This window comes from Gorilla gorilla, chromosome 14 (assembly GCF_029281585.2).
Source record: "Gorilla gorilla gorilla isolate KB3781 chromosome 14, NHGRI_mGorGor1-v2.1_pri, whole genome shotgun sequence".
NCBI lineage: Eukaryota > Metazoa > Chordata > Mammalia > Primates > Hominidae > Gorilla > Gorilla gorilla.
In genome coordinates this window covers 55,148,023-55,173,138 of record NC_073238.2, presented here as the reverse complement: position 1 = coordinate 55,173,138, position 25,116 = coordinate 55,148,023, and the positions used below count along the sequence as shown (strand labels likewise).

At 43.0% G+C, this 25,116-nt stretch overlaps 1 protein-coding gene across 5 annotated transcripts in view; it reads left to right on the top strand.

Annotated features, from left to right (window-relative positions):
- LOC101152843 (protein SGT1 homolog) overlaps positions 1 to 23,612 on the top strand; it is a 47,339-nt gene extending 23,727 nt beyond the window's left edge. For 4 of the 5 annotated variants that reach the window (XR_010130541.1, XR_008670943.2, XR_010130540.1 and 1 more), the window contains one exon: positions 22,718 to 23,612. The gene's annotated coding sequence lies outside the window, so the exon portion shown is untranslated. The remainder of the gene's footprint in view (positions 1 to 22,717) is intronic. The other variant, XR_010130542.1, reaches the window with a different exon arrangement.
- The last annotated feature ends 1,504 nt before the right edge of the window (positions 23,613 to 25,116 follow it).

Sequence of the window (25,116 nt, the reverse complement as noted above, 5' to 3'; positions counted from 1 at the left end):
TAAACTGTTTTATATAATGTTATGATGCTTACTTTAATATTTGCATTAAAAATGCTGATTTTAGCCACTTAAAAATAGAGGTGAGAGCATTATTTGAATAAAGAAAAAGTAGATATAAATGCTATGTGATTGTGTGTTTAGGGGTAAGGATAGACTCGGGACTAACCTTGATTAGAGAGTAAAAGATGCTATTAGGATACTATTAATTTTTAATTTTAATAAGTGAACTTACTCCAGCATTCAGAAGTTGTTAACTTCTGCTGCTTCTTCTTTTTGTGTGTGTGTGTGTGTGTGAGACAAGAGTTTTGCTCTTTTTGCCCAGGCTGGAGTGCAATGGCGCGATCTCGGCTCACTGCAACCTCTGCCTCCCGGGTTCAAGTGATTCTCCTGCCTCAGCCTCCCAAGTAGCTGGGGTTACAGGTGTTTGCCACCACGCCTGGCTAATTTTTTGTATTTTTAGTACAGACAGGAATTCACCATGTTGGCCAGGATGGTCTTGATCTCTTGACCTCATGATCCACCTACCTCGGCCTCCCAAAGTGCTGGGATTACAGGCGTGAGCCACTGCACCTGGGCTTTTTTTTTTTTTTTTTTTTTTTTTGAGATGGTGTTTTGCTCTTGTTGCCCCAAGCTGGAGTGCAATGGCACGATCTTGGCTCACCACAACCTCTGCCTCCCGGGTTCAAGCGATTCTCCTGCCTCAGCCTCCTGAGTAGCTGGGATTACAGGCATGCACCACCACACCCAGCTAATTTTGTATTTTTAGTAGAGACAGGGTTTCTCCATGTTGGTCAGGCTGGTCTCGAACTCCCTACCTCAGGTGATCAGCCCGCCTCAGCCTCCCAAAGTGTTGGGATTACAGGCATAAGCCACCGTGCACAGCTCTGCTTCTTTTTTATCTGTATTTTTCACTGCTCTGATTTTTTTTTTCAAGTCAAGTCCTGGACTTGAGGCAAATTGGGCTTCTCCATACCCCTCTATGCAGTGTCTTTTCATACCCCAGTGGTCCAGTTAGGCCACTCCCTGTGCCTCTGGAGACCCACCCCCTTCACTCTTGCAAATGCTTCTACCGTCCAAAGCCCTTAGGGGTGTATAAAGCCTTTCCTCTTCACAGTCAGATGTGGTCTCTCCTGAGATTTTAGCACATTTATTTATTTAGAACTTTAGTAACTTTCTTAAAGTATCTCACATACTTCCAAATGGTCGAGGATGTGTCTTTAATATTTAAAAAATCCAGCCGGGTGTGGTGGCTCATGCCTGTAATCCTAGCACTTTGGGTGGCTGAGGTAGGAGAATGGCTTGAGGCCAGGAGTTTCAGACCAGCCTGGGCAACATAGTGAGACCCTGTCTCTACAAAAAACAGAAAAATTAGCTGAGAGTGGTGGCACATGTCTATAGTTCCAGCTACTTGCGAAGCTGAGACCGGAGGATCACTTGAGCCTAGAAGTTCAAGGCTGCAGTGAACTATGATCCTTCCACTGCACTCCAGCCTGGGAGACAGAGCAAGCCCCTTTTCTCTACAAATAAAATAAAAATCCCCCACAGTCTTGAGGACTATACTATCTTATAATAGGTGTTTAGTAATTATTTGTTGAATGAATGAATACAAAAATGTTAGCATTCATTGTATTATGTTTATACAGTGAAATGTTTCATCACTGTAAAACAGATGAATGCACATATAAACGCAGTAATTATTTTAGAATCGGATTTCTTTTATTATTATACTTTAAGTTCTAGGGTACATGTGCACAACATGCAGGTTTGTTACATATGTATACACGTGCCATGTTGGTGTGCTGCACCCATTAACTCGTCATTTACATTAGGTATATCTCCTTATGGTATCCCTCCCCACTCCCCCAACCCCACGACTGGCCCCGGTGTGTGATGTTCCCCACCTTGTAGCCAAGTGTTCTTATTGTTCAATTCCCACCTATGAGTGAGAGCATGCAGTGTTTGGTTTTTTTGTCCTTGCAATAGTTTGCTGAGAATGATGGTTTCCAGCTTCATCCATGTCCCTACAAAGGACGTTAACTCATCCTTTTTTATGGCTGCATAGTATTCCATGGTGTATATGTGCCACGTTTTCTTAATCCAATCTATCATTGATGGACATTTGGGTTGGTTCCAAGTCTTTGCTATTGTGAATAGTGCTGCAATAAACATACATGTGCATGTGTCTTTATAGCAGCATGATTTATACTCCTTTGGGTATATGCCCACTAATGGGATGGCTGGGTCAAATGGTATTTCTAGTTCTAGATCCTTGAGGAATCTCCACACTGTCTTCCACAATGGCTGAACTAGTTTACAGTCCCACCAACAGTGTAAAAGTGTTCCTATTTCTCCACATCCTCTCCAGCACCTGTTGTTTCCTGACTTTTTAATGATCGCCATTCTAACTGGTATGAGATGGTATCTCATTGTGGTTTTGATTTGCATTTCTCTGATGACCAGTGATGATGAGCATTTTTTCATGTGTCTGTTGGCTGCATAAATGTCTTCTTTTGAGAAGTGTCTGTTCATATCCTTCGCCCACTTTTTGATGGGGTTGTTTGATTTTCTTCTTGTAAATTTGTTTAAGTTCTTAATAGATTCTGGATGTTAGCCCTTTGTGAGATGGATAGATTGCAAAAATTTTCTCCCATTCTGTAGGTTGCCTGTTCACTCTGATGGTAATTTCTTTTGCTGTGCAGAAGCTCTTTAGTTTAATTAGATCCCATTTGTCAGCTTTGGCTTTTGTTGCCATTGCTTTTGGTGTTTTAGACATGAAGTCCTTGCCCATGCCTATGTCCTGAATGGTATTGCCTAGGTTTTCTTCTAGGGTTTTTATGGTTTCAGATCTGACATTTAAGTCTTTAATCCATCTTGAGTTAAATTTTGTGTAAGGTGTAAGGAAGGGATTCAGTTTCAGCTTTCTACATATGGCCAGTTTTCCCAGCACCATTTATTAAATAGGGAATCCTTTCCCCATTTCTTGTTTTTCTCAGGTTTGTCAAAGATCAGATGGTTGTAGATGTGTGGTATTATTTCTGAGGGCTCTGTTCTGTTCCATTGGTCTATATCTCTGTTTTGGTACCAGTACCATACTGTTTTGGTTACCGTACCCTTGTAGTATAGTTTGAAGTCAAGTAGCATGATGCCTCTTGCTTTGTTCTTTTGGCTTAAGATTGTCTTGGGAATGCGGGCTCTTTTTTGTTTCCATATGAACTTTAAAGTAGTTTTTTCCAATTCTGTGAAGAAAGTCATTGGTAGCTTGATGGGGATGGCATTGAATCTATAAATTACCTTGGGCAGTGTGACCATTTTCACAATATTGATTCTTCCTACCCATGAGCATGGAATGTTCTTCCATTTGTTTGTGTCCTCTTTTATTTCGTTGAGCAGTGGTTTGTCATTCTCCTTGAACAAGTCCTTCACATCCCTTGTAAGTTGGATTCCTAGGTATTTTATTCTCTTTGAAGCAATTGTGAATGGGAGTTCACTCATGATTTGGCTCTCTGTTTGTCTGTCATTGTTGTATAGGAATGCTTGTGATTTTTGCACATTGATTTTGTATCCTGAGACTTTGCTGAAGTTGCTTATCAGCTTAAGGAGATTTTGGGCTGAGAGGATGGGGTTTTCTAAATATACAATCATGTCATCTGCAAACAGGGACAATTTGACTTCCTCTTTTCCTAATTGAATACCCTTTATTTCTTTCTCCTGCCTGATTACTCTGGCCAGAACTTCCAACACTATGTTGAATAGGAGTGGTGAGAGAGGGCATCCCTGTCTTGTGCCAATTTTCAAAGGAAATGCTTCCAGTTTTTGCCCATTCAGTATGATATTGGCTGTGGGTTTGTCATAAATAGCTCTTATTATTTTGAGATACATCCCATCAATGCCTAATTTATTGAGAGTTGTTAGCATGAAGTGTTGTTGAATTTTGTCAAAGGCCTTTTCTGCATCTATTGAGATAATCATGTGGTTTTTGTCTTTGGATCTGTTTATATGCTGGATTACATTTATTGATTTGCATATGTTGAACCAGCCTTGCATTCCTGGGATGAAGCCCACTTGATCATGGTGGATAAGCTTTTTGATGTGCTGCTGGATTCGGTTTGCCAGTATTTTATTGAGGATTTTTGTGTTGATGTTCATCAGGGATATTGGTCTAAAATTCTTTTTTTTTGTTGTGTCTCTGCCAGGCTTTGGTATCAGGATGATGCTGGCCTCATAAAATGAGTTAGGGAGGATTCCCTCTTTTTCTATTGATTGGAATAGTTTCAGAAGGAATGGTACCAGCTCTTCTTTGTACCTCTGGTAGAATTCAGCTGTGAATCCATCTGGTCCTGGACTTTTTTTGGTTGGTAGGCTATTAATTATTGCCTCAATTTTAAAGCCTGTTATTGGTCTATTCAGAGATTCAACTTCTTCCTGGTTTAGTGTTGGGAGGGTGTATGTGTCCAGGAATTTATCAATTTCTTCTAGATTTTCTAGTTTATTTGCATAGAGGTGTTTAGAGTATTCTCTGATGGTAGTTTGTATTTCTGTGGGATCGGTTGTGATATCCCCTTTATCATTTTTTATTGCATCTATTTGATTCTACTCTCTTGTCTTCTTTGTTAATCTTGCTAGCAGTCTATTAATTTTGTTGATCTTTTCAAAAAACCAGCTTCTGGATTCATTGATTTTTTGAAGGGTTTTTTGTGTCTCTGTCTCCTTCAGTTCAGTTATTTCTTGGCTTCTGCTAGCTTTTGAAGTGTTTGCTTTTGCTTCTCTAGTTCTTTTAATTGTGATGTTATGGTGTCGATTTTAGATCTTTCCTGCTTTCTCTTGTGGGCATTTAGTGCTGTAAATTTCTGTCTACACACTGCTTTAAATGTGTCCCGGAGATTCTAGTATATTGTGTCTTTGTTCTCATTGATTTAAAAGAACATCTTTATTTCTGCCTTCATTTCATTATGTACCCAAGTAGTCATTCAGGAGCAGGTTGTTCAGTTTCCATGTAGTTGAGCGGTTTTGAGTGAGTTTCTTAATCCTGAGTTCTAGTTTGATTGCACTGTGGTCTGAGACACAGTTTGTTATAATTTCTGTTCTATTACATTTGCTGAGGAGTGCTTTACTTCCAACTATGTGGTCAGTTTTGGAATAAGTGTGGTGTGGTGCTGAGAAGAATGTATATTCTGTTGATTTGGGGTGGAGAGTTCTGTAGATGTCTATTAGGTCCACTTGGTGCAGAGCTGAGTTCAATTCCTGGGTATCCTTGTTGACTTTCTGTCTCGTCGATCTGTCTAATGTTGACAGTGGGGTGTTAAAGTGTCCCATTATTATTGTGTGGGAGTCTAAGTCTCTTTGTAGGTCTCTAAGGACTTGCTTATGAATCTGGGTGCTCCTGTATTGGGTGTATATATATTTAGGATAGTTAACTTTTCTTGTTGAATTGATCCCTTTACCATTATGTAATGGCCTTCTTTGTCTCTTCTTATCTTTGTTGGTTTAAAGTCTGTTTTATCAGAGACTAGGATTGCAACCCCTGCCTTTTTTTGTTTTCCATTTGCTTGGTAGATCTTCCTCCATCCATTTATTTTGAGCCTATGTGTGTCTCTGCATGTGAGATGGGTCTCCTGAATACAGCACACTGATGGGTCTTGACTCTTTATCCAATTTGCCAGTTTGTGTCTTTTAATTGGAGCATTTAGGCCATTTACATTTAAGGTTAATATTGTTATGTGTGAATTAGATCCTGTCATTATGATGTTAGCTGGTTATTTTGCTTGTTAGTTGATGGAGTTTCTTCCTAGCCTCGATGGTCTTTTACAATTTGTTGTGTTTTTGCAGTGGCTGGTACCGGTTGTTCCTTTCCATGTTTAGTGCTTCCTTCAGGAGCTCTTGTAAGGCAGACCTGGTGGTGACAAAATCTCTCAGCATTCACTTGTCTGTAAAGAATTTTATTTCTCCTTCACTTATGAAGCTTAATTTGGCTGGATATGAAATTCTGGGTTGAAAATTCTTTTCTTTAAGAATGTTCAATATTGGCCCCCACTCTCTTCTGGCTTGTAGAGTTTCTGCCGAGAGATCCACTGTTAGTCTGATGGGCTTTCCTTTGTGGGTAGCCCGATCTTTTTCTCTGGCTGCCTTAACATTTTTTCCTTCATTTCAATGTTGGTGAATCTGACAATTTTGTGTCTTGGGGTTGCTCTTCTCGAGGAGTATTTTTGTGGCATTCTCCGTATTTCCTGAATTTAAATGTTGGCCTGCCTTGCTTGGTTGGGGAAGTTCTCCTGGATTATATCCTGAAGGGTGTTTTCCAACTTGGTTGCATTCTCCCCGTCACTTTCAGGTACACCAATCAGACGTAGATTTGGTCTTTTCACATAGTCCCATATTTCTTGGAGGCTTTGTTCATTTCTTTTTACTCTTTTTTCTCTAAACTTCTCTTCTTGCTTCATTTCATTCATTTGATCTCAATCACTGATACCCTTTCTTCCAGTTGATCGATTCGGCTACTGAAGCTTGTGCATGTGTCTTGTAGTTCTTGTTCCAATGTTTTTCAGCTCCATCAGGTCATTTAAGGTATTCTCTATGCTGTTTATTGTAGTTAGCCAGTCGTCAAATCTTTTTTCAAGGTTTTTAGCTTCTTTGCAATTGATTTGAACATCATCCGTTAGCTCAGAGAAGTTAGTTATTACCAATCTTCTGAAGCCTTCTTCTCTCAACTTATCAAAGTTATTCTCCATCCAGCTTTGTTCCCTTGCTGGTGAGGAGCTACATTCCTTTGGAGGAGAAGAGGCACTCTGATTTTTAGAATTTTCAGCCTTTCTGCTCTGGTTTCTCCCCATCTTTGTGGTTTTATCTACCTTTGGTCTTTGATGATGGTGACATACAGATGAAGTTTTGATGTGGGTGTCCTTTCTGTTTGTTAGGTTTCCTTCTAACAGTCAGGACCCTCAGCTGCTCATCTGTTGGAGTTTGCTGGAGGTCCACTCCAGATGCTGTTTGCCTGGGTATCACCAGCAGAGGCTGCAGAACTGCAAATATTGCAGAACGGCAAATATTGCTGCCTGATTGTTCCTCTGGAAGCTTCGTCTCAGATGGGTACCCGGCCTTGTGAAGTGTCAGTCTGCCCCTACTCGGGGTTGCCTCCCAGTTAGGCTACACAGGGGTCAGGGACCCACTTGAGGAGGCAGTCTGTCCATTCTCAGATCTCATACTCCATGCTGGGAGAACTACTACTCTCTTCAAAGGTCAGTTGGAAATACAGAAATCACCCATCTTCTGCATCACTCACGCTGGGAGCTGTAGACTGGAGCTGTTCCTATTCGGCCATCTTGGAACCTTTTTTCAGAATCGGATTTCTTAATAGTGGCATTATTGACATTTTGGGGGATTGCTGTGTATATTGTAGGATGTTTAGTAGCAACTGTGGTCTCTACTCACTAGATGCCATTACCACATCTCCCCTCAACTCCAGTTGTGACAACTCACAATGTCTCCAGACACTGCTATATATCTTTTTGGGTATTCCAGAGAAGCTGAACAAAAGTAGATCTCTCTGTATTAACTACATGATGATAGTTAACATCTGTGTGGTACTTTGACTGTATATAAAGTGTTTTCACATATATCACTCATTGATTAATTTGTTAAGCATTTACTGAGCTCTGCTATGTACTATGCCTCTACTGGACACCAGAGTATAATATACTGGTGAAGTACTCCTTGACCTCGAGGTGTCATCAAAAATGTGACTTCCCAAGAAAAGCCTTCTCCCAGTTTGTTAAGTCACTCTGCCCTTCTTATTGTCTAATGCTGCACTCTGTCTCCTTTACAATATTTTCTATGCTGCTTTCCTTAAGGGTAGGTGTTATGTCAGTTTCTGTCACCTCTGTTGACAGAAGACTTGAATGCAAGACCTAGCATATTGCTAGGCCCAAAATAGGCGCTCAGTAAAACCAGTTGAGTGAGTGGAAGAATGGATGAAGGCAACATGCTCATAGGAAAGAGACAGGCCAAGGCAGGCCATTGTTACACAATGTGATGGGTACCAAGGCAGAGAGGTGAGGTGAGGACATTGTGTTAGTCTATTTTGAGCTGCTATAACAGAATACCACAGACTGGGTAATTTATTAAGAACAGGAATTTGTTTCCTCACAGGTCTGGAAGTCAGGAAATCCAAGATGAAGGCACTGGCAGGTTCAGTTATCTGGTGAGGGTCTGGTCTTTTTGCTTCCAAGATGGCAGTTTGACTGTTGCGTATTGAGGAGTGAGGGAAGAATGCTGTGTGCTCATATAACAGAAGGCAGAAGGACAAAAAGGGATGACTCCCTCTTTGAAGCCCTTTTATAAGGGCATCTAATCCCATTCACAAGACAGGAGCCCTTGTGGCCTAATCACCTTTTAAAGGCCCTACCTCTTAATACTGTCACATTAGCAACACCTAAGTTTTGGAGGAGACACATTCAAACCATAGCAGGTGTAAAAGACAAGCATTTAATCAGACTGTTTGTCAGTCGATAATTTTTCCTTCCCTGCAGGAGACATGTCTCTGAGTGGCTGTGAGACCTGTTTAATTCTGGGATATAGAATTAAGATGGCCGTCTGCCTGCAAGTAGAGATAAGCTGCATTCTCTGAAATCAACTTTGTTCATGATAAAAGTAACATTCTGGCCTCCATATGCCATATTCTTTATTGTCAATTTCTTAAACAGTTAACAAATTGGTTAGAGAAGAGGCAGGCTATCTATTGCCCCATCCTCTACTTTTTTTTTAAAACTAAATACCTAATCGTTATATTGTTATTCTTTTGACTATTATTGCTCTCCTTAACACATATAAAAATAGACCAAACTGACACGATCATATTTTATAAAAATACTATTTTCTTTTCTTGAAAAGGAAACAGAAAAAAGGATAAATGGCTTAAATTATCTACTTATCATAACTAGAATTAGAAATCCCAGTCTTTGTGGCTGCCAAAAAAAAAAAAAAAAGAATAAATGACCAAAAAATGAAGTCAAATAAAAGTCTTTCATGACTCTCTCCCTGTGACTGTTAGTATGAGGAAACTTAATAGTTCTGAAAATAAAGATGTAAATTTCTGCAGAATGTAAAACAGGATAAAGTCACAATAGCCAAAATGTGGAAACAACCCAAATGTTCATCCATAGATGAATGCATAAACAAAATGAGGTATATATGTACAATGGACTATGATTTAGCCTAAAAAGAAGTGCAATTCTTATATATGCTACAACATAGATGAACCTTGAGAACATTATACTAAGTGAAATAAGCCAGTCACAGAAGCACAAATATATGATTCCATGTATGTGAAGAACCTAGAATGGGCAAGTTCATAGAGACAGAAAGTAGTTTCCAGGGGCTGGTGGTAGGGGAGAATAGAGAGTTAGTGTTTAATGGGTATAGACTTTCTGTTTGGGATGACTTTTTTAAAAGTTCAAGGGATGGATAGTAGTGATGGCTACGTAACAATGTGAATGTACTTCACACCACTGAATTGCACACTTAAACATGGTTAGGATGGTACATTTTTGTGTATTTTACCATAAGAAAAAAAATTTAGGGCTGGGCAAGGTGGCTTACATCTGTAATCCCAACACATTGAGAGGCCTAGGCGGGAGGATCACTTGAGCCCAGGAGTTTGAGACCAGCCTGGGCAACATAGTGAGACTCCATCTCTTAGAAAAAAAAAAAAAATTAGCCAGACCTGGTGGTGTGCACCGAAAGTCCCAGCTACTCAGAAGGCTGAGGCAGGAGGATCACTTGAGCCCATGAGTTCAAGGCTGCAGTGATCTGTGATCATGCCACTACATTCCAGCCTGAACCACAGAGTGAGACCCTGCCTCAAAAAAAAAAAAATTAGTATGATAAAGCATAGACCGTATATATAATAAAGATACTTCAACCCTTTGAAGGATTGTTCAGTTCTCAAGCCAAATAGAGAAACACATACTCTCCTAGAAAAAAGCACAGTTAGCAAAGGATCCAGGGAAGCTAGAAGGGCTGGTGTTTTGTGGCTGAGGTCAATAGAGGTGACTGCTCTGTTCATGGCATCCCATGGGTACTTATCATCTTCATAGCCACGACCGGCAGGGTCCTTCTCAACAGACTGACCTTGTGCTGTGTATATCACATACATTATCACTGAATTTTTGAAACACCTTATAAAGTAGGCATTATTCCCATTTATAAGAATTTAATACCTTTTTGAAATTTCCTAAGTAAGTGGTGCAGCCAGCACTTAAACCCTATATCATCAGACACCAAAAGTCAAGTACTTTCCTTAGTACATCCCAAGAATAGCTTTCAAGAAGAATTATATGGATAATCTGGAGTAAAAGGAATAGGCATTTCTTCATTTAGGTCAGCGAGATGTGCTGACAAGATGACCACAAATGCAGGAATGTTGGAGTGGTAGTTAATATGTAGATGAGAAATCATGAAAGAGTGGAATAGCAATGCGAGTTTCTGGGGCTACTTCAGTAGGGCTATTTGGGACTGATTGAGGGGGCAAAAATTAAAGCCAGAAAGTTCAGTGGAGCAAATGTCCTAGTGGCCACAGAGAAACAAAGATTTCCAAAATGAGATGCTAAGTGAGAAACAGCAACTGAGGAGAGAAGTAATGTTTCCAGGATCACAATGGGCATAAGGAGAATTGTTCTTTTAGACTCTAGGTGAGCTTATAGTAATCCAAGGACTGGTGATTTAGGCCACTGAGTTCTGGCTTTGAGTACATCTCTAATCCCTAAACCTTCACTAAGAGGGAGGTGAAGGGAGTCAGGTGTGCCACATGTCTGCTACTGAAAAATGCCTAGATGGGAAAGGAGTTTGAAATATTGTCCTAAAATGAAGTTTCTGAGTTAGATGGGCCGAATTTCACCATGTGTTCACTGTTATTACTGTGTAAAATCGAGATTTAAATGAGATTACGATTATTAATTAGCTTTCTGAGATATTGAAACCTAAGAACCTGGCCGGGTGCAGTGGCTCACGCCTGTAATCTCAGCACTTTGGGAGGCTGAGGTGAGCAGATCACCTGAGGTCAGGAGTTTGAGACCAGCCTGGCTAACATGTTGAAACTCTGTCTCTACCAAAAATATAAAAATTAGCCAGGCGTCGTGGCGCATGGCTGTAATCCTAGCTACTTGGGAGGCTGAGGCAGGAGAATTGTTTGAACCCGGGAGGTGGAGGTTGCAGTGACCCAAGATCATACCACTGCACTCCAGCCTGGGTGACAGAGTGAGACTGTGTCTCAAAAAGAAAAAAGGAAAACAAAAAAGAAAACTAAGAACCCAATTACCTCTGCCACATAACATGGACTGTCTTTGGTTAATGTGATGACATACTAAGCCCCAAACTGGTATATATAATCTCTGGTCACTTCTACACCAAAGGCTGTTAACTTAACTTGGCAATGAAGGCCAAGCTAAGAAGAGTTGAGAATTATGAAGCATGAAGCATAGAATTTCAAAACTGAGAAAGAGGCCGGGCATGGTGGCTCACACCTGTAATCCCAGCAGTTTAGGAGGCTGAGGTGGGCGGATCACAAGGTCAGGAGATGGAGAACATCCTGGCTAACACAGTGAAACCCTGTGTCTACAAAAACTACCAAAAACTTAGCCGGGCGTGATGGCGGACACCTGTAGTCCCAGCTACTCAGGAGGCTGAGGCAGGAGAATGGCGTGAACCCGGGAGGCAGAGCTTGCAGTGAGCTGGAGATTGCACCACTGCACTCCAGACTGGGCAACAGAGCAAGACTCCATCTCAAAAAAAAAACAAAAACGAAAAAAGAGAAAGAATAGTATCTTTTTTTCCTAACCCTTTCATTTTATAGGTATGGAAAATCGAGGACCAGGGATAGTACCTTGCCAGCAATTTTGTAGTTATGATTTTAGATGAAGAGCTGCACAGTACTAGGGGAAAGTCTGAATGGTATTCAAGTCCTCCAGCCAGCAGCAGCAGGATGTGGTTTTCAATGTGCACTATGCAAGTAGCGCTTCAGATGGAGCTTATTCTTATTTTTAATTTATTTTTTATTTTATTGATTCATTTTTATATATTTTAAGATTTATTGACATAAAAATTATATGTGGTGTACAATTTGATGGTTGATATGCACATGCGTTGTGAAATGATCATCAAAATCAAGCTAATTAACACATTATCACCTCTCCGTAGTTACTATTTTGTGGATGCATGTGTTTTTATTTTATTTCTGAAATAATTTTAGACTTACAGAAAATTTGAAGAAATAGTACAGAGTTCACATATTTCTACCACTTTGCTTCCCCGATGTTAAAAACTTATATAACTGTAGTTCAGTAATCAAAATTAGGAAATTAACTTTGTTACAATACTATGAATTAAACTATAGCCCTTTGATTTTCACCATCTCCTCCCACCCCTACCATGCCTTTTTAATATTCCAGGATATAATCTAAGATCTCATGTTGTATTCATTTGTGTCCCCTCAGTTTCCTCCAATCTGTGACAGTTGTTCCATATTTCCTTGTCTTTCATGGACTCTTGATGAGTACTGGCCAGCTTTTTTGTAGAATGATCCTCAGTTTGGTTTTGTCCACGTTTTCCTCATGATTAGACTAAGGTGATGTGTTTGGGGGAAGAAGATCTCAAAGTGAAATGCCCTTGTTATTCCCTATCAGGGGTACAGGATGCCAACGTGGCTTATTAGTGATATTTACCACCATCACTTGGTTAAGGTGGAATCTCCCAGGTTTCATTACTGTAAGTTACTTTTCTCCCTTTGTAAATGATAAACATCTTGGAGAGATGCTTTGAGACCGTGCTAGCATCCTGTTTCTTCTCAAACTTTTGCCTGCTGGTTTTCTGATTCGTTGGTGGATCGTGTCAACAGTTACTACTGTGGTGGTCTAGTGGGGATTTTGTATTTTACTCATTCCTTCTACATTGATTAATTGGAATTCTGTAAGGAAGAAGTGTCTCTTCTCTCATACATTTATTTATTGAATTATTTATTTATGTCCATATGGATTTATGGATATTTATTTTGTCCTATGGGATTGTTATTTCTTGCCTTGCTGTAAAGGAATACCTGACACTGGGTAATTCCTAAAGAAAAGAGGGCCAGGCATGGTGGCTCACCCCTGTAATCCTGGCACTTTGGGAGGCCAAAGCGGGCCAATCACTTGAGGTCAGGAGTTCAAGACCAGCCTGGCCAACATGGTCAAACCCCATCTCTACCACAAATACAAAAATTAGCAGGGCATAGTAGTACATGCCTGTAGTCCCAGCTACTCATGAGGCGGAAGCAGGAGAATTGCTTGAACCTGGGAGGTGGAGGGTGCTGTGAGCTGAGATTGTTCCACTGCACTCCAGCCTGGGTGACAGAGTGAGACTCCATCAGAAAAGAAAAAGAAAAATGTATTTTGGCTCATGGTTCTGCAGGCTGTACAGGAAGTGCTTTTTTAACTCCTCAAGCTGCAACATTAAATGCAGAGTCCCTACTTAGTGGGCCCAAGTCAATAAATTCAGCCTGATCTAAGGAAGGAGACCACTTCTCTTATTGTCTCACACCTCAGAAAAAGAAAGAGGAAGTAAAAGTTAAAGAGAGGCAAAAATGAGATCAATAGCCCAGCACTGCACTTCAGGCCTGGTCTGGTAGTTAAAAATCAACCCCTGACCTAACCGCTTGTATTAGCTATAGATTCCAGACATTGTATGAGGAAGCATTGTGAAACTTTCTGCTCTGTTCTGTTCTGTCTTGATTACCGATGCATGCAGCCCCAGCCACGTACCCCATGTTTGCTCAATCGATCACGACCTTTTCACGTGGACCTCCTTGGAATTGTAAGCCCTTAAAAGGGGCAGGACTTTCTCTCTCAGGGAGCTTGGTTTTTGAGACACAAGTCTGCTGATGCTCCTGGCCGAATAAAGCTACTTCCTTTCTCAACCTGGTGTCTGAGGGGTTTTGTCCACAGCTTGTCCTGCTACATTTCTTGGTTCTCTGACTGGGAAGCGAGGTGATTAGCAGACAGTCAAGGCAGCCCCTTAGGTGGCTCAGGCCTGCCCTGTGGAGCATCCCTGCAGGGGACTCTGGCCAGCTTGAGTGACGTGGATCCTGAGAGCACTCCTGGGTAGGCATTTGCCCTGGTGGAACGCCTCAACAGAGCAGTGCATGGCAGGCCCCTGCGGAGGATCAACGCAGTGGCTGAACACCAGAAAGGAACTGGCACTTGGAGTCTGGACATCTGGAATATGGTAAGACTGGTCTTGGGGACTTGCCCACTCCATTTGAGTGGAAGCGTGACCTGATCACCCATGGTGTGCCTTTATCGGCACTTTGGTTTTGGTTTTGATTTTGACTTGGCTTGAAATGCTTGATTTAGTGTGAATTAGATGAGTGAGTGATCTTTACCCTTTCCTTCTTGTAGTGTGAACATTGTCTTGAGAGAAAAATGGGTCAGACACAAAGTAAACCCACTCCACTAGGAACTATGTTAAAAAATTTTAAGTAGGGATTTAAGGGAGACTATGGCATTACTATGACACCAGGAAAACTCAGAACTTTGTGTAAGATAGACTGGCCAGTATTTGAGGTGGGTTGGCCATCAGAAGAAGCCTGGATAGGACCCTTGTTTCAAAGGTATGGCATAAGATAACCTGTAAGCCAGGGCACCCAGACCAGTTCCCATGCATAGACACTTGGTTACAGCTGGTTTTAGAACCCCCCACCGTGGTTAAGAGGACAGGCAGCCACAGTGTTAGTGGTGAAAGGACAGATAGCTAACGAAGGATCCCGCTCCACCTGCCAAGGGAAGTTGGCCCCTAAAGTTCTGTCCAATCCAATATCAGAAGACTTATGGCAGGAAATGGCACCAGCGATGCCCCCCGCTTACTGAGAAGAGAGACTCCCCACTTCTGAGCCCACAGCACCTGTGCCTCCACAGGACACACACACCCCTAGACCACCCAGAGTAGACAAGAGAGGATGTGAAGCTGTGGGAGAAACCCCTCCCCTGGTGGCTCATTTATGGCCTAAGACTGGAATACAAATGCCCCTGAGGGAGCAGCGATATACTAGGGTAGACGAGGATGGGCATATGGTAGAAAGGAGTGCCTTTGTGTATCAACCCTTCACCTCTGCTGATCTCCTCAACTGGAAGAACAATACCCCATCTTATAGTGAAAAGCCTCAAGCATTAGTTGATTTGCTCCAAACTATTATCCAGATTCATAACCCTACTTGGGCTGATTGCCACCAGCTGCTCATGTACCTCTTTAACACAGATGAAAAGCGAAGGGTGCTCCAGGCAGCAACTAAGTGGCTAGAGGAACATGCTCTGGCCAGTTAACCAAAACCCCCAGGAGTATGTGAGAGTCCAATTACCAGGAACAGACCCCCAGTGGGACCCAAGTAAAGGGCCAGACATGGAGAGACTAAAACGGTATAGAGAGGCCCTCCTGGAAGGGTTAAAAAAGGGAGCTCAGAAGGCCACAGATGTTAACAAAGTCTCTGAGGTCATTCGAGGAAAAGAAGAGAGTCCAGCACAATTTTACAAGGGACTATGTGAGGCCTATCATATGTATACTCCCTTTGATCCCAATAGCCCTGAAAATCAGCGCATGATTAACATGGCTTTAGTTAGTCAAAGCACCAAAGATATTAGAAGAAAGCTTCAGAAACAGGCTCGGTTTGTGGGTATGAATACTTCACAGTTATTAAAAATAGCCAGTCAGGTGTTTGTGAATAGAGATGTGGCAGGCCGTAGAGAGAGCCGCAAAGAAAGCAAGTGCCAAGCCCGGCAAAACGCCTATCTGCTAGCTGCAGCTATTAGAGGAGTTCCCCCGAAGGGCCGAGGAAGGGGGGACCCTGGGAAAAACACTCAGTCTGACCAACCATAGGGCCTGCAGCATAACCAGTGTGCATACTGTAAAGAAACAGCACATTGGAAAGACAAGTGCCCCTAGTTAAAAGAGAAACAAAATGGCTCTGAGCCAGAGGTTTCAGGCAAGGATGAAGGGGCCTTGTTTAATCTAGCAGAAGGGTTACTGGACTGAGGGGGACCGGGCTCAGGTGCCCCCAATGAGCCCATGGTCAGGATGACAGTCAGGAGCAAGGACATTGAGTTTCCTGTTGATACTTGTCCTGAACATTCAGTAGTAACCACCCCAGTCAGCCCCTTATCCAAAAAGACTGTTGATATAATCAAAGCCACAGGAGTCTTGAAAAAACAAGCTTTCTACTTGCCCTGGACTTGTACTGTAGGGAGACATGAAGTGATTCACCAGTTCTTGTACATGCCCGACTGCCCCTTGCCCTTGCTGGGAAGGGACTTGCTTAGCAAGCTGAGGGCCACCATCTCTTTTACAAAGCACAGCTCTTTACCGCTAAAGCTGGAATGGGAGTCATTATGGCCCTTACAGTCCCCTGGGAGGAAGAATGGACTTTTCTTAACTGAGCCAGGCCAAGAGATAGGACCAGCTTTGGCTAAGCAGTGGCTAAGGGTGTGGGCAGAAGATAATCCTCTGGGGCTAGCAGTAAACGAAGCCCCCATAACCAGAGAAGCTCTTGAAGGTATCCAGATCCATCTCCAGTGCCTGAAGGCCTTTGGAATTATAGCCCCGTCAGTCTCCCTGGAACACAGCCCTACTGCCTGTTCCCAATCCAGGAACCAAGGTTTACAGACCAGTATAGGACTTGCGCTTGGTTAACCAAGCTACAGTGACTTTGCACCCAATGGTACCTAACCCTTACATGTTCTTAGGGTTACTGTCAGCTGAGGACAGCTGCTTCACCTGCCTGGACTTGAAGGACACTTTCTTTAGCACCAGACTAGCTCCTGAGAGCCAGAAACTGTTTGCTTTCCAGTGGGAAGACCCAGGCTTAGGTGTCGCCACTCAGTACACTTGGACCCAGCTTCCCCAAGGGTTCAGGAGCTCCCTCACTATCTTCAGGGAGGCCCTGGCTCAAGACCTGCGAAAGTTTCCTGCCAGAGACCTAGGCTGTGTGTTGCTCCAGTATGTCGACGACCTCCTGCTCGGACACCCCACAGCAGTTGGGTGCGCCAAAGGAACAGACGCCCTGCTCTGACACCTGGAGGACTGTGAGTATAAGGTGTCCAAGAAGAAAGCTCAGATCTGCAGACAGCAGGTACGCTACCTAGGATTTACAATCTGACAGGGGGAATGCAGCCTAGGATCAGAAAGAAAGCAGGTCATTTGCAACCTACCAGAGCCTAAGACCAGAAGGCAGGTGAGAGAATTCTTAGGAGCTGTTCTTAGGGTTCTGCAGGTTATGGATCCCAAATTTTGCAGTACTGGCCAAACCTCTGTACCAAGTTACAAAGAGGGGTGACATGGAACCTTTCGAATGGGGGTCCCAACAGCAACAGGATTTTCATGAGTTAAAAGAAAACTTCATGTCAGCCCCAGCCCTGGGTCTGCCTGACCTGACAAAGCCATTTACACTATATGTGTCAGAGAGAGAAAAAATGGCAGTTAGGGTTTTGACCAAGACTGTGGGGCCCTGGTCGAGGCCGGTGGCTACCTCTCTAAACAACTAGACAGGGTTTCTAAAGGTTGGCCCCTGGGTTTGAGGGCCTTAGCAGCAACTGCCCTGCTAGCACAAGAAGCAGATAAACTAACCCTTGGGCAAAACCTGAACATAAAGGGGCCCCCCATGCTATGGTGACTTTAATGAATACCAAAGGACATCATTGGCTAACGAGTGCTAGACTAACCAAGTACCAAAGCTTGCTCTGTGAAAATCCCCGCATAACCATTGAAGTTTGTAAAACCCTGAACCCCGCCACCTTACTCCCGGTATCAGAGAGCCCTGTTGAGCATAACTGTGTAGAGGTGTTAGACTCAGTTTACTCTAGCAGACTTGACCTCCGGGACCAACCTTGGGCATCAGTGGACTGGGAGCTGTGCATGGACAGGAGCAGCTTTGTCAACCCACAAGGAGAGAGGTGTGTGGGATATGCAGTGGTAACCGCGGACACTGTAATTGAGGCCAAATCATTGCACCAAGGTACCTCAGCCCAGAAAGCTGAGCTCATTGCTTTAATTTGGGCCTTAGAACTCAGTGAAGGTAAGGCTGTAAACATTTACACTGACTCCAGGTATGCCTTTTTAACCCTCCAAGTGCATGGAGCATTATATAAAGAAAAGGGCCTGTTGAACTCTGGGGTAAAGGACTAAAATATCAGCAAGAAATCTTGCAATTATTAGAAAAAGTATGGAAACCCCAAAAGGTGGCAGTCATGCACTGCGGAGTCCACCAGCGAGCTTCCACCTCAGTTGCCTTGGACAACTCCCAAGCTGACTCAGAGGCTCGAAAAGCAGCATCTGCCCCCTACCAGGCATCAGTCACAGCCCCCCTGCTCCCTCAAGCACCTGACCTTGTACCTACTTATTCTAAACAAGAAAAAAGGACTTTCTACAGGCAGAGGGAGGACAGGTGATGGAAGAAGGATGGATCCAGTTACCAGATAGGAAAGTAGCTGTGCCACAGCTGCTGGGAGCCACAGTCGTACTGACTGTGCATGAAACCACCCGTCTAGGTCGGGGTCACTTGAAAAGTTGTTAGGCCAGTACTTCTACATCTCGCATTTGTCAGCCCTTGCCAAAATACTGGTACAGTGGTGTGTAACCTGCCGACAGCACAATGCGAGGCAGGATCCAGCCGTTCTGCTCAGCATACAAGTTTATGGAGCAGCTCCCTTTGAAGATCTCCAGGTGGACTTAACATAAATGCCCAAGTGTGGAGATAACAAGTATTTACTAGTTCTCATGTATACCTGCTCTGGGTGAGTGGAGGCTTATCAAACACGATCTGAGAAAGCTCGTGAAGTAACCCGTGCGCTTCTTCGAGATCGTATTCCTAGATTTGGACTGCTCTTACGAATTGGCTCAGATAATGGGTTGGCATTTGTGGCTGACTTGGTACAGAAGACTGCAAAGGTATTAGGGATCACATGGAAACTGCATGCTGCCTCCTGACCTCAAAGTTCAGGAAAGGTGAAGCAAATGAATCAGACTATCAAGAATAGCTTAGGGAAAGTGTGTCAGGAAACAAGATTAAAATAGATCCAGGCTCTCCTGATGGTATTGTTTAAAATAAGATGTACCCCTTCTAAAAGAACAGGATATTCCCCTTATAAAATATTGTATCATAGACCCCCTCCCATACTATGGGGACTCCCAGGCACTCCACAAGAGCTAGGTGAAATTGAGTTAAAATGACAGCTATAGGCCATAGGAAAAATTGCTCAAACAATTTCAGCCTGGGTAAATGAGAGGTGCCCTATTAGCTTATTCTCCCCAGTTCACCCTTTCTCTCCAGGTGATCAAGTGTGGATCAAGGATTGGAATGTAGTCCCCTTGTGACCACGGTGGAAAGACCCCAGACCATCATCTTGACCACCCCCACAGCTGTAAAGGTTGAAAGAATCCAAGCCTGGATCCACCACAGCCATGTGAAACCTGCAGCCTCTGAGACCTGGAAGGTGAGACCAAGCCCGGACAACCCCTGCAAAGTGACTCTGAGAAGGACGACAAGCCCTGCTCCAGTAACACCCAGAAGCTGACTCATCTACGCACAGCCAAAGCATGAGGAAACTCATCGTGGGACTTATTCTCCTTAAAATTTGGACTTATGTAATAAGGACTTCCACTGATTTTCCCCACATGGAGGACTGTTCCCAATGTATTCGTCAGGTCACTGAGTAGGGCAACAAGTTAAAACAGTTTCTGTTTTATAGTTATTATTGTTGCGGGACAATCAAAGATGGGAGAGACCAAACAAAGTGAGTTCAGGAAAGGTCTTTATTAAAAGATGATCACCTGGCTCAGTAGGATTAGTGTACAGGAAAGTCTGAGCCCTGGACAAAGAAAGCAGCCACCTTTTAAGCAGTCAGTGGCTGGGAGCTATGTGATGCAGGAAGCACACTTACAGAAGCAAGAACAAAGGCAGTTGATCAGTCTTTTACATTTATCTATACTACATGTTCCAAATCCTTGGGAAACCATGTTTCTGTATAAACCTTGTAACTTTGCAGCTGCATGGGGGAGGTGAAGCAGAAACTCGCTGAGTCTCAAGGAATGTGAAACTAGCAAGTACAGATAAGGCTCAAATGTATTACATGAATCATTATCAATCTGTCTTGCAGGAAGACCTAGGTAGTAAAGATGAAAGTGAGAACGCCCACTAATAAGTGAGATTCTCAAAGGGGGGAATGAGGAAGGAGACCACCTCTCTTATTGTTTCATACCTCAGAAAAAGAAGGAAGAAATAAAAGTTAAAGAAGGCAAAAATGAGATAAATAGGCAGCCTGGCCACGCACCCCAGGCCTGGTCTGCTAATTAAATATCAACCCCTGACCTAACTGCTTATACTATCTATAGATTCCAGACATTGTATGAGGAAGCATTGTGAAACTTTCTGTTCTGTTCTGTCTTAACTACCGATGCATGGGGCCCCAGCCATGTACCCCATGCTTGGTCAATTGATCACAACCCTTTCACGTGGACTGCCTTAGAACTGTAAGCCCTTAAAAGGGGCAGGAATTTCCCTCTTGGGGAGCTCAGTTTTGGAGATGCAAGTCTGCTGACGCTCCTGGCCAAATAAAGCTACCTCTTCCCTCAACCCAGTGTCTGAGGGGTTTTGGCCATGGCTTATCCTGCTACAGATCCAACTCTGTGTTCCTTCCACCATTATCCCATACCCTTAATATCCATTCCCATGCCTGTTCTCTAGATTGCTGTTTATATAAATTAGAGAACTCCAACAGTTCAAGTATAGTGCACTTCCTCATGGGTCACACTCTCAACCTCATCCTTAGGGGGCCACCAGGACTTTAGTTATAGGTTTAGAAGCAAACAGAGGTGTTGGGGGTGGCCTCTGAGGAGACTCAACATTATCTTGCCTGGCAACTGGCTCAGGGGAGGCCATCACTGTTGCTGCAGGCAGCATAGGGTTTTTCTCCTTGGACAAAGGTGGAAAGGCTGATAGCAGCATAGGTCAGGGAGGGGATGTTGCCACTACTGGGGATGGGGAAGCTGTTTCTTCTGGCAAAAAAGGTTCACCAGAGTTTACAAACTCAGTGTCCTCAGCTTCATCAGGGTCCTCCCACATGTCCCCATTCCAAGTTGCCAGGTCGCATGCTTTTCCAACAAATGCCCTCACTTTAACAGTAGACACCTGGTGAGGCTGTGCATGCATCTTTCATTGCTGGTCAGCCACTCGTGTAAGAGCTTGGGTCTGTTTTTCCACAGTTTCAGCTCTTTTTCTACAGGAGATAAGACTCTCATTCAGGGCAGTCTTAGCAGATTTGAGGCTCCATATCTGCTTCTGAACCTGGGAGACAGAATACTTGAGTTCATCATTTTCTTTCATCACTTTGTCCACTGAACTTAGGAGCAACCAACCAGCTTCATTATGTTCCTTGATTCTCCACATATGGTGAAAAGTATTATGTATAGAGTCACTAAACTCCTTGCCTCTCAAGAGTGGTGAATCAGGAGTCTCAATTGCATTTATTTTGTATAACTCTCTACACAGTTTCCAACAAAAACTATCAGTGTTCTCCATACTATTAGAAGTAGAGACCTTAGCATTTTTGGCTCTAATCATATTAATCAGCCAACTCCAGAGACTCCCAAACCAATGAAAGAACTCCATCCTTTATATTCTATTCCTCTAGAACCACACTCCCACTGCCAAAATCTAATTCGTATTAGGGTTCTCTTAGAGGGACAGAACTAATAGGACACTATATATATATATATATATACACACACACACACACACACACACATATATACACACACACACACACACACACACACACATATATATATATATATATATATATATATACACACATATATATAAAGGGGAGTTTACTAAGTATTAACTTACACAATCACAAGGTCCCATAATAGGCTGTCTGCAAGCTGAGGAGCAAGGAGAACTAGTCCAAGTCCCAAACCTGAAGAACTTGGAGTCTAATGTTCGAGGGGAGGAAGCATCCAGCATGGGAGAAAGATGTAGGCTGGGAGGCTAGGCAAATCTCTTTCTCATGTTTTTCTGCCTTCTATTTGCTGGAAGCTGATTAGATTGTGCCCACAAGATTAAGGGTGGATCTGACTTTGCCAGCCCACTGACTCAAATGTTAATCTCTTTTGGCAACACTCACACAAACACACCCCAGGATTAATACTTTGTATCCCTCAACCCAATCAAGTTGACAGTCAGTATTAACCATGACAGGATTCCTTTGACTCCGTGCCCCTTCCAGATGGGCCATTGCCCTACCCTGCTTTTCTTCATTTTATGTGGGTCAAGCCATCCCCCTAGTCAGTCCCAATGTGAGAACCCAGATATTTCGGTTGAAGATTCTGAATTCACTCACCATTTTCATTCTTTTCCATGAGAGCCATTGACGGCAGCGGCTCTGAATCAGCCATCTTTGCCTCTCTCCCTTCTTCTGTTTTTTAAGATAGGGTCTTGTTCTGTCACTTAGGCTGGAGTGCAGTAGTCTGATCACAACTCACTGCAGCCTTGAATTCCTGTACTCACACAATTATCCTGCCCTAGCTTCCTGAGTAGCTGGGACTACAGGCACATGCTACCATGCCTGGCTAATTTTTAAATTTTTTTGTAGGGTCTGGGTCTCGTTTTTTGGAGAGCTGGTCTTGAACTCCTGGTCCCGTTTTTTTATAGAGCTGGTCTTGAACTCCTCCTGCCTCAGCCTCCCAAAATGCCAGGATTAGCTGTGTGAGCCATGCTTATTCCACTGGGCGTGATGGTGTTGTTTTTATTGATCACAGTGTGCTTCAAGGTAAATACTAATTCAGCATGATACCCATTTTTTAAAGCTTAAATATGACAAAATAATATATTTTTAGATATATCTATATTTATACCTACACCTCTCCTCTCTATACATAGATATATATGTAGACTATAAAGAAAAGCACAGGGATTATGAACATAACCTTCAGAAGAGTGGTCACCTCTGTGATGAAGCAAGGGGACTGGATCAGAGAAGAAATTCCAGCAGTCCTGTAGCTTCCGCAGGACTAGAAGTATTTCATTCTGCATGAGGTGATGGGTGTATGGATGTTATTTAATTGTTATGCTTCCTTCATAACTTAGATTCACATGCCACTTTGAGAATATCTCCTATAGAAACAAAAGACTTGTATTTAAGAATGTGTAAGAAGAGTCACCACGGAGCTGACACGGAGGCTGGTGGCACCTGGGCGCAATGCTGTATGCCAACTAGCCTACCGCGTGGATCACGGAGCTCACTGACGAGAATGTCAAGTTCATCATATATATATATGTATATGTAGATGTGACTTAATATTTCAATGAGAAACACTGAAATAAAAAAAAAGAAACCAAAAAGCATTTCCACCATCCTTTGGTTGCTAAGTAGCCATGTGCCCCACCTAATGTAATCTAATTTATCATGTAATTTTGGTTTAAGCTGGACATTAAGACTTGCAAAGAAATGGCTTTTGCCTAAGATTAATAGCAACATGCTAATATTGTTTTTCTTCAATCTGCAAAGGTAATGTTAATGAAAATTGCATGTCAAAATTCTATAATTATAAGTAAAGTGTTTTACTAAGTACCTTATACATCTAGAATTACTCTTTAATTCTGGAAACAATTTACTTAGACTCTCCTCTAAATAAGAGTAAGATTTCATACTATGATATAGATTTATGCAATATAATTGTTTCATTTTGAATTAATCATATTTTAATTTGAGCTGCAAGTTTTTTAAAAAGTACTTTGAAGACTAATTCATCTTCATAGATTAGGCAAATAGTATAATCAGTTTATGGGGAATGTATTTAGAATATGTAACAGCAAGACTCAGGAGCTAATTTAGAGTTCAATACTATAAATATTTATGGAATTGAATTCTTTCTCATGTGCCCATCACTGTGCTAGAAGCACCCACAAATATGTAATCATGTACTTGTTGAAAATGTCACTGACAAAAAGCCTTGGTCTTTTAAGAGCTTATGTTACTCATCCTTTCATTTGGTTTCTATTAATGAATTCTTTAGGATTATACAAATTAATGAGGTTTTATTTTTTATGAGAAATTGATATTAACTTCTCAAATTTTAAGAAGCGTTTACAGACACAGGTAATTTTAATTCAGTTTTACTTTTCTCTCTTGAAGTGTTGGTCTGATGTGTCTTCTATAAAAGGTCATGATGACATCTTGTGAAGTGGTTTGGTGGGAACTGTATTTATTAAGAACTGCTTCTAGGGGGAGGAGCCAAGATGGCCGAATAGGAACAGCTCTGGTCTACAGCTCCCAGCCTGAGCGGCACAGAAGACAGGTGATTTCTGCATTTCCATCTGAGGTACCGGGTTCATATCACTAGGGAGTGCCAGACAGTGGGTGCAGGTCAGTGGGTGCGCACACCGTGCACGAGCTGAAGCAGGGCGAGGCATTGCCTCACTCGGGAAGCGCAAGGGGTCAGGGAGTTCCCTTTCCTAATCAAAGAAAGGGGTGACAGACGGCACCTGGAAAATCGGGTCACTCCCACCCGAATACTGCGCTTTTCCAACGGGCTTAAAAAACGGCGCACCAGGAGATTATATCCCGCACCTGGCTCAGAGGGTCCTACGCCCACAGAGTCTCGCTGATTGCTAGCCCAGCGGTCTGAGATCAGACTGCAAGGTGGCAGCGAGGCTGGGGGAGGGGCGCCCGCCATTGCCCAGGCTTGCTTAGGTAAACAAAGCAGCCTGGAAGCTCGAACTGGGTGGAGCCCACCACAGCTCAAGGAGGCCTGCCTTCCTGCCTCTGTAGGCTCCACCTCTGGGGGCAGGGCACAGACCAAAAGACAGCAGTAACCTCTGCAGACTTAAATGTCCCTGTCTGACAGCTTTGAAGAGAGCAGTGGTTCTCCCAGCACACAACTGGAGATCTGAGAATGGGCAGACTGCCTCCTCAAGTGGGTCCCTGACCCCTGACCCCTGAGCAGCCTAACTGGGAGGCACCCCCCAGCAGGGGCAGACTGACACCTCACACGGCTGGGTACTCCAACAGACCTGCAGCTGAGGGTCCTGTCTGTTAGAAGGAAAACTAA